This window comes from Eleutherodactylus coqui, chromosome 4, assembly GCF_035609145.1.
Source record: "Eleutherodactylus coqui strain aEleCoq1 chromosome 4, aEleCoq1.hap1, whole genome shotgun sequence".
NCBI lineage: Eukaryota > Metazoa > Chordata > Amphibia > Anura > Eleutherodactylidae > Eleutherodactylus > Eleutherodactylus coqui.
Genome location: NC_089840.1, coordinates 52,403,567 through 52,413,974, shown reverse-complemented (window position 1 = coordinate 52,413,974; position 10,408 = coordinate 52,403,567).

The window sequence follows — 10,408 nt, the reverse complement described above, 5'->3', positions numbered from 1 at the left end:
CCCCTGTGACATTCAAGCCCTATAACACCCCCCTGCTGTGAGTGGCTGGGAAGATCAGGTGTCACCCGAACATAAAAGTCGGTCCCTCCCGCGGTTCGGCTCAGATGCCTGGTGAGTTAGATGAGGGACAGTGCTGTTTGTACCGGAGCTGCTGTAGGGAAAGAATTGGTAGTTAGTGTAGGCTTCAAGACCCCCCAAAGGTCCTTATTAGGGCCACTGATAGCTGTGTGTTGGCTGCTGTTAGCAGTGCCATTTTTTTTCTTCTCAAAATCGGCTCTGCAGAGCGTTGCACCTGGCATTAGGGACAGAAGTGCTGCATAGGCAGGGAGAGTGTTAGGAGTGAGTGTAGCCTTCAAGAACCTCAACGGTCCTTTCTAGGGCCATATTTATCCGTGTGCAGTACTGTCCAGGCTGCTGTTAGCTGTGCTGCATTTTTTTTTGGCTTCTCAAAATCGCCTCTGCAGAGCATTCCACCCTCCATTGATACTGCAGGGAAAGAATTGTATAGGCAGGGCGACAACACAGTTGTTATTCATTGAATATACGCAGTGCTGCCTTTTGCTTGTAAAACAAGTGAAAATAATTCTATTTGTCCTGCCTCTGTCCGTCCTAACGCCGGTGGACACGTGTCGGCTGCGTGTGCAACCTGTAAAAATCATACGCACCCAGCTACGTTTTACTCCTGGCTTCGCCATTTGCTTTCCTTAATTGGGAAAAAAAATACCTGCTCTGCCACAGTTAATAACTCTGCTACCCTCACGTTCTGTGACACATTAGCAGGAAAACAGCACAGTTATTAAACTTCTCATGTTCATAGAATATACGCAGTGCTGCCTTTTGGTGCAAAAAAACGGAAAATAATTCTATTTGTCCTGCCTCTGTCCGTCCTAACGCCGGTGGACACGTGTCGGCTGCGTGTGCAACCTGTAAAAATCATACGCACCCAGCTACGTTTTACTCCTGGCTTCGCCATTTGCTTTCCTTAATTGGGAAAAAAAATACCTGCTCTGCCACAGTTAATAACTCTGCTACCCTCACGTTCTGTGACACATTAGCAGGAAAACAGCACAGTTATTAAACTTCTCATGTTCATAGAATATACGCAGTGCTGCCTTTTGGTGCAAAAAAACGGAAAATAATTCTATTTGTCCTGCCTCTGTCCGTCCTAACGCCGGTGGACACGTGTCGGCTGCGTCTGCAACCTGTAAAAATCATACGCACCCAGCTACGTTTTACTCCTGGCTTCGCCATTTGCTTTCCTTAATTGGGAAAAAAAATACCTGCTCTGCCACAGTTAATAACTCTGCTACCCTCACGTTCTGTGACACATTAGCAGGAAAACAGCACAGTTATTAAACTTCTCATGTTCATAGAATATACGCAGTGCTGCCTTTTGGTGCAAAAAAACGGAAAATAATTCTATTTGTCCTGCCTCTGTCCGTCCTAACGCCGGTGGACACGTGTCGGCTGCGTCTGCAACCTGTAAAAATCATACGCACCCAGCTACGTTTTACTCCTGGCTTCGCCATTTGCTTTCCTTAATTGGGAAAAAAAATACCTGCTCTGCCACAGTTAATAACTCTGCTACCCTCACGTTCTGTGACACATTAGCAGGAAAACAGCACAGTTATTAAACTTCTCATGTTCATAGAATATACGCAGTGCTGCCTTTTGGTGCAAAAAAATGGAAAATAATTCTATTTGTCCTGCCTCTGTCCGTCCTAAGGGCGGTGGACACGTGTCGGCTGCGTCTGCAACCTGTAAAAATCATACGCACCCAGCTACGTTTTACTCCTGGCTTCGCCATTTGCTTTCCTTAATTGGGAAAAAAAATACCTGCTCTGCCACAGTTAATAACTCTGCTACCCTCACGTTCTGTGACACATTAGCAGGAAAACAGCACAGTTATTAAACTTCTCATGTTCATAGAATATACGCAGTGCTGCCTTTTGGTGCAAAAAAACAGAAAATAATTCTATTTGTCCTGCCTCTGTCCGTCCTAACGCCGGTGGACACGTGTCGGCTGCGTCTGCAACCTGTAAAAATCATACGCACCCAGCTACGTTTTACTCTTGGCTTCGCCATTTGCTTTCCTTAATTGGGAAAAAAAATACCTGCTCTGCCACAGTTAATAACTCTGCTACCCTCACGTTCTGTGACACATTAGCAGGAAAAGAGCACAGTTATTAAACTTAGATTATTCATTCACTAGAGGCAGTGGGGCCTTTCGTTTTCAAAAAAGGGAAAAAATTATATTTGGCCTGCAGTCTTGCGCCAATTTATTTCCTGCCTGTGAAATCAAATCACTGGTAATACAGCATGCTGAGGGGTAGGGGTAGGCCTAGAGGATGTGGACGCGGCCGAGGACGCGGAGGGCCAAGTCAGGGTGTGGGCACAGGCCAAGCTCCTGATCCAGGTGTGTCGCAGCCGACTGCTGCGCGATTAGGAGAGAGGCACGTTTCTGGCGTCCCCACATTCATCGCCCCCAATTAATGGGTCCACGCGGGAGACGGTTATTAGAAAATGAGCAGTGTGAGCAGGTCCTGTCCTAGATGGCAGAAAGTGCTTCGAGCAACCTATCGTCTACCCGCAGTTCTGCGCCGTCCACTGCTGCCAATCCGAATCCTCTGTCTGCTGCTCCTCCTTCCTCCCAGCCTCCTCACTCCACTACAATAACACCTGCTCAGGAGCGGGAACACTCCCAGGAACTGTTCTCGGGCCCCTGCTTAGATTGGGCAGCAGCGGTTCCTCTCCCACCAGAGGAGTTTATCGTCACTGATGCCCAACCATTCGAAAGTTCCCGGGGTCCGGGGGAAGAGGCTGGGGACTTCCGCCAACTGTCTCAACAACTTTCTGTGGGTGAGGAGGACGATGACGATCAGACACAGTTGTCTTGCAGTGAGGTAGTAGTAAGGGCAGTAAGTCCGAGGGAGCAGCGCACAGAGGATTCGGAGGAAGAGCAGCAGGACGATGAGGTGACTGACCCCACCTGGTGTGCAACGCTTACTCAGGAGGACAGGTCTTCAGAGGGGGAGTCAAGGGCATCAGCAGGGCAGGTTGCAAGAGGCAGTGCGGTGGCCAGGGGTAGAGGCAGGGCCAGACCGAATAATCCACCAAGTGTTTCCCAAAGCGCCCCCTCGCGCCATGCCACCCTGCAGAGGCCGAGGTGCTCTAAGGTCTGGCAGTTTTTCACAGAGACGCCTGACGACCGACGAACAGTGGTGTGCAACCTTTGTCGCGCAAAGCTCAGCCGGGGAGCCAACACCAACAGCCTCACCACCACCACCATGCGCAGACATATGATGGCCAAGCACCCCGCAAGGTGGGACGAAGGCCGTTCAGCGCCTCCGGTTTGCACCCCTGCCTCTCCCCCTGTGCCCCAACCTGCCACTGAGATGCAACCCCCCTCTCAGGACACAGGCACTACCGTCTCCTGGCCTGCACCCACACCCTCACCTCCGCTGTCCTCGGCCCCAACCAGCAGTGTAGTTCAGCGCACCGTCCAGCCGTCGCTTGCGCAACTGTTGGAGCGCAAGCGCAAGTACGCCGCCACGCACCCGCACGCTCAAACGTTAACCGTCCGCATAGCAAAATTCATCAGCCTTGAGATGCTGCCGTATAGGGTTGTGGAAACGGAGTCCTTCAAAAGTATCATGGAGGCGGCGGCCCCGCGCTACTCAGTTCCCAGTCGCCACTACTTTTCCCGATGTGCCGTCCCAGCCCTGCACGACCACGTCTCCCGCAACATTGTACGCGCCCTCACCAACGCGGTTACTGCCACGGTCCACTTAACTACGGACACGTGGACAAGCACAGGTGGGCAGGGCCACTACATCTCCCTGACGGCACATTGGGTGAATTTAGTGGAGGCTGGGACAGAGTCAGAGCCTGGGACCGCTCACGTCCTACCCACCCCCAGAATTGCGGGCCCCAGCTCGGTGGTGGTATCTGCGGAGGTGTATGCTTCCTCCACTAAAGCACCCTCCTCCTCCTCCTCCTCCTCTGTCTCGCAATCAAGATGTGTTAGCAGCAGCATGTCGCCAGCAGTCGGTGTCGCGCGGTGTGGCAGCACAGCGGTGGGCAAGCGTCAGCAGGCCGTGCTGAAACTACTCAGCTTAGGCGATAAGAGGCACACGGCCCACGAACTGCTGCAGGGTCTGACACAGCAGACCGACCGCTGGCTTGCGCCGCTGAGCCTCCAACCGGGCATGGTCGTGTGTGACAACGGCCGTAACCTGGTGGCGGCTCTGCAGCTCGGCAGCCTCACGCACGTGCCATGCCTGGCCCACGTCTTTAATTTGGTGGTTCAGCGGTTTCTGAAAAGCTACCCACGCTTGTCAGACCTGCTCGTAAAGGCGCGCTGGCTCTGCGCACATTTCCGCAAGTCCCACACGGACGCTGCCACCCTGCGCACCCTGCAACATCACTTTAAGCTGCCAGTGCACCGACTGCTGTGCGACGTGCCCACACGGTGGAACTCTACGCTCCACATGTTGGCCAGGCTCTATGAACAACGTAGAGCTATAGTCGAATACCAACTCCAACATGGGCGGCGCAGTGGGAGTCAGCCTCCTCAATTCCTTTCAGAAGAGTGGGCCTGGTTGGCAGACATCTGCCATGTCCTTGGTAATTTTGAGGAGTCTACCCAGGTGGTGAGCGGCGATGCTACAATCATTAGCGTCACCATTCCTCTGCTATGCATCTTGAGAAATTCCCTGCAAACCATAAAGGCAGCTGCTTTGCGCTCGGAAACGGGGGCGGGGGAAGACAGTATGCCGCTGGATAGTCAGGGCACCCTCCTGTCTATTTCTCAGCGCGTACAGGAGGAGGAGGAGGAGCATGAGGAGGATGAGGAGGAGGGGGAAGAGACAGCTTGGGCCGCTGCTGACGGTACACCGGCTAATTGCCTGTCATCCTTTCAGCGTGTATGGCCTGAGGAGGAGGAGGAGGAGGAGGTGGAGGATCCTGAAAGTGATCTTCCTAGTGAAGACAGCCATGTGTTGCGTACAGGTACCCTGGCACACATGGCTGACTTCATGTTAGGATGCCTTTCTCGTGACCCTCGCGTTGCACGCATTCTGGCCACGACGGATTACTGGGTGTACACACTGCTCGATCCACGGTATAAGGAGAACCTGCCCACTCTGATTCCCGAAGAGGAAAGAGGTTCGAGAGTGTTGCTATACCACAGGACCCTTGCGGACAAGCTGATGGTAAAATTACCAGCCGACAGCGCTAGTGGCAGAAGGCGCAGTACCGAGGGCAAGGTAGCAGGGGATGTGCGTAGATCGAGCAGCATGTACATCCCAGGCAGTGCAACAGTCTTTAAGGGCCTGGCCAGCTTTATGGCTCCCCACCAAGACTGTGTCACCGCTCCCCAGTCAAGGCTGAGTCGGCGGGAGCACTGTAAAAGGATGGTGAGGGAGTACGTAGCGGATCGCACGACCATCCTTGGTGATGCCTCTGCCCCCTACAACTACTGGGTGTCGAAGCTGGACACGTGGCCTGAACTCGCGCTGTATGCCCTGGAGGTGCTTGCTTGTCCTGCGGCTAGCGTCTTGTCGGAGAGGGTGTTTAGTGCGGCTGGGGGAATCATCACAGATAAGCGTAGCCGCTTGTCAACCGACAGTGCCGACAGGCTAACACTCATCAAGATGAACAAAGGCTGGATTTCCCCAGACTTCTGTTCTCCACCAGCGGACAGCAGCGATACGTAAGCAATACGTAGGCTGCACCCGCGGATGGAAGCTACGTTCTCTCTCACCATCCAAAACGGGGACATTTCTGCTTCATCAATCTGTGTCTAATATTCCTCCTCCTCCTCCTCCTGCTCCTCCTCGTGAAACCTCACGTAATCACGCTGAACGGGCAATTTTTCTTAGGGCCACAAGGCTCACTCAAATAATTTTTCTGAACAATTTTTATAAGTTTCAATGCGCTTAAAAGCATTGGAACTTTAACTTGAACCAATTTTTCGTTACACTGGGCTGCCTCCAGGCCTAGTTACCACTTAAGCCACATTAACCAAAGCGATTAATGGGTTTCACCTGCCCTCTTGGCTGGCCATGGCCAATTTTTGGGATGTACATTAGTACTGTTGATACAGCAATTTTTGTGGGCCCTCGCCTACAGTGTAATCAAATTAATTTTTAGCCCACCTGCATTACAGCTGACGTTACCTCAGCTGTGTTGGGCAATGCAATGGGATATTTTTATGTACCGCCGGTGGGTTCCAGGGAGCCACCCATGCTGTAGGTGCACACGGAGTTTTTAATACATCTGTACACTTCTGAAGAACCCCAGTCTGACTGGGGCATGCAGTGTGGGCCGAAGCCCACCTGTATTACGCACGACATTACTACCTTAGCTGTGTTGGGCAATGCAATGGGATATTTCTATGTACCGCCGGTGGCTTCCTGGTACCCACCCAGGCAGTGGGTCCACAGGGAGTTTAACCTACATGTGTCCACTTGTAAAGAACCCCAGTCTGACTGGGGCATGCAGTGTGGGCCGAAGCCCACCTGCATTAAGCACGACATTACTACCTCAGCTGTGTTGGGCAATGCAATGGGATATTTTTATGTACCGCCGGTGGGTTCCAGGGAGCCACCCATGCTGTAGATGCACACGGAGTTTTTAATACATCTGTACACTTCTAAAGAACCCCAGTCAGACTGGGGCATGCAGTGTGGGCCGAAGCCCACCTGTATTACGCACGACATTACTACCTCAGCTGTGTTGGGCAATGCAATGGGATATTTCTATGTACCGCCGGTGGCTTCCTGGCACCCACCCATGCTGTGGGTCCACAGGGAATTATAAATGCATCTGTTTCCACTTATAAAGAACCCCAGTCTGACTGGGGCATGCAGTGTGGGCCGAAACCCACCTGCATTAACCCTTTCCAGTCCACTGTGTGACCTGTGAAGACATTAGGGTTTAAGGCTGTACAGCTCCGTTGTTGGTAGACGTCCGTCGGGGTTCTCTTACTGTATATTGCCAGCCTCTCTGCTGTCGAGCCTATCCTACATGTCAGCTCATGCAGTACTGGCTTTAGCCAGCATATAGCGCCGTTGTATAACGGCAGAAAAAGAGTAAGCCTCCTAGGAAAACCATATACAAATTGGATTGGAAAGGGTTAAGCACAACATTACTACCTCAGCTGTGTTGGGCAATGCAATGGGATATTTCTATGTACCGCCGGTGGCTTCCTGGCACCCACCCATGCTGTAGGTGCACACAGAGTTTTTACTACATCTGTACACTTATAAAGAACCCCAGTCAGACTGGGGCATGCAGTGTGGGCCGAAGCCCACCTGCATTAAGCACGACATTACTACCTCAGCTGTGTTGGGCAATGCAATGGGATATTTCTGTGTACCGCCGGTGGGTTCCAGGGAGCCACCCATGCTGTGGGTCGACAGGGACTTCACAATTGGGAGTTGTACCTGCCTGTGTCTATGAATTAAAAAGCCCGGTCTGACTGGGGCATGCAGACACCTTGACAGAATGAATAGTGTGTGGCACATAGGTTCCCCATTGCTATGCCCACGTGTGCAGCTCCTGATGGCGGTGGCACAGGATTCTATTTCTCATTGCTTCTGTACAGCATTGTGGGCTATCGCTCCGCCACTTTTAAAGAGGGTCGCTGCCTAGCCGTGCCAACCTCTGCAGTGTGTGCCTGCGGTCCCTCGTCATGGCAGACGCAATTCTAAATAGACATGAGCGTGGTGTGGCATGAGGGCAGCTGAAGGCTGCCCAGGGACACTTTGGTGTGCGCTGTGGGGGGGAGGGGGGGCGGTTTGGGCAGCATGTAACCCAGGAGAAGTGTCAGTGGAGTGTCATGCAGGCAGTGATTGTGCTTTGTTGGAGGTAGTGTGGTGCTTAGCAAAGGTATGCCATGCTAATGAGGGCTTTTCAGAAGTAAAAGTTGTTGGGAGGGGGGGGGGCCCACTCTTACCGGTATTGTGGCTTAATAGTGGGACCTGGGAACTTGAGATGCAGCCCAACATGTAGCCCCTCGCCTGCCTTATCCGTTTCTGTGTCATTCCCATCACTTTGTTGAATTGCCCAGATTTTCACACATGAAAACCTTAGCGAGCATCGGCGAAATACAAAAATGCTCTGGTCGCCCATTGACTTCAATGGGGTTCGTTGTTCGAAACGAACCCTCGAGCATCGCGGGAAGTTCGTTCCGAATAACGAGCACCCGAACATTTTGGTGTTCGCTCATCTCTAGTTAGTATACTTAAGTCTTTTTCACAAGTGCTGTTTTGCCCGATTCCTCCCATTCTGTGTGTGTTTTGTTTTTTTTTTTCATTTTTTTCTTCCCGATGGAGGACATTGCATTTCTCCCTGTTAAATACCATTCTGTTAGTCGCCACCCACTGCCGTTTTGGATCCCCTCTCTTCTCTAGTGTTAGCTATCCCTCCTAGCTTTGTGTTGTCTGCAATTTTGATTAGTTTCTCTTCAATTCCCTCATCTAGATCATTTCTAAAAATGTTGAAGAACACTGGGCCTAGGACAAAGCTTTGTGGTACCCCACTTGACATTCTCCTAATTGGATTTGCAGCCATTTATGACCACTCCTTGACTACGATCACTCAGCCAGATGTGAATCCACCTAACAGTTGCCTTGTCGAATACATTTTTGTTCATTTTTGTAATAAAAATGGTATGAGATACTTTGTCAAATGCTTTACTAAAGTCAAGATATATTATATCCACCGCATTTCCCGGAAAAACTCAGTTGGTGATTCTGTTCTAGAAGGAAATTTAATTAGTCTGGCATGACTTGTTTGTTACAAACCCATGCTGGCTCTGGTTAATTACTCCATTCTCATCCATGTTCTTGCATACATGTTGTTTGATAATTTGTTTAAAGACCTTTCCAGGTACAGAAGTCAGGCTCACAGGCCTGTAGTTTTCTAGATTCAACCAATTTCATTTTTTGAAGATAAGGACAGTTCCCTTTTCCAATCTTCTGGAACGTCTTCTATACTCCAGGAATTTTCAAAGATTGGTTCAGTGACTGGATTAGCAATTACCTCCACTGCTTCCTTCAGTATCCTAGGATGTAATTCAGCTGGACATGGAGACTTGAATTAAAGTTAGCTAAATGTTCCGTTATCATCGTTCAACATAATTTTTAAGCAATTCACCATTTTAATCCTGTAAACATCCTATAGCATCTTTAACTTTTCTTCCGCTTTGGACATACCCCCAAAATCCTTTTTTATTGCTTTTGGCCTCTGTTGCAAGCCTCAATTCATTATTAGCTTTAGTTATTCTGACACTTGCCCTACAGTTTCTGCAGACCGCATTATATTCTTCTTTAGATATACCCCCCTCTTTCTATTTGATAAACATATTTTTTTTTCCTTTTTAACATGTGTGCAAGTTCTGTGTTCATCCATCTTGGTCTCTTTAAAAGCTTCCCATTCTTCCTTCTTTTAGGGATTGTTAACGATTGTGCTTTGAGAATCTCATTTCACAATATTTCCCAACCTTCTTGGAAATTTCTATCCTTAACAGCATGCAGCCATTTGATCCTTCCTCCCTTCTTTTTGAGTCCACTAAAATCTGCCTTTCTGAAATCCAAGCTTGCAGTCTGAAACTTCACAGGTCTTCCTACCTTTGTTATCCAAAATTCAAGGATATCATGATCACTGCCTCCTAAGATCCCAGCCACCCTTACTTCCTTAACCATTCCCTCACTGTTGGTAAGAATTAGGTCCAAGATAGCAGATCCCCTTGTTTTGTCTTCTACTTTTTGGAAGATAAAGTTGTCAGCAAGAACGGATGAGAATTTGTTGGATCCATTACTTTTACCTGAGCGATTCCCAACAAATGTCTGGATAGGTAAAATCTCCCATGATCACTATGTCATGCTTTTTTAAGAGCTTGGCCATCTGATGTGGAAAGAGTTCATCCATATCTTCTGCTTGTCCAGGCGGCCTATAGTAAATGCCTACAATGGTGTCCTTTCTGTTGTTCTCTCCTTGTATTCTTTTTGAAATAGTTTCTACAGAACTACCATGCTCTGAAGCTTGAATCTCTGTGGTGATGTATACTTTTCTTAAATGCAACACAACACCTCCTCCCCTTTTATTAAGTCTGTTTTTAATAAATAAGTTGTATCCTTCAAGCCTTGTACTCCAATCATGTGTATCATCCCACCAAGTTTCTGTGATGTCTATGACATCATATTCCTATTCCTGTGTTAGGAGCACTAATTCTCCTTGTTTGTTTCCCATGCTCTGGGCATTTGTGTAGAAACATTTTTGTTTGTGATCGGTGACTCTTGCTCCTCTAATTTCCTTCAGAATTTTTTGTCTTTCTTCTTTCCACTTCTAGTAGTAGGGTCTTCAATTGTATTAATTAACTGTATATTTTTGCCTGGCCTTT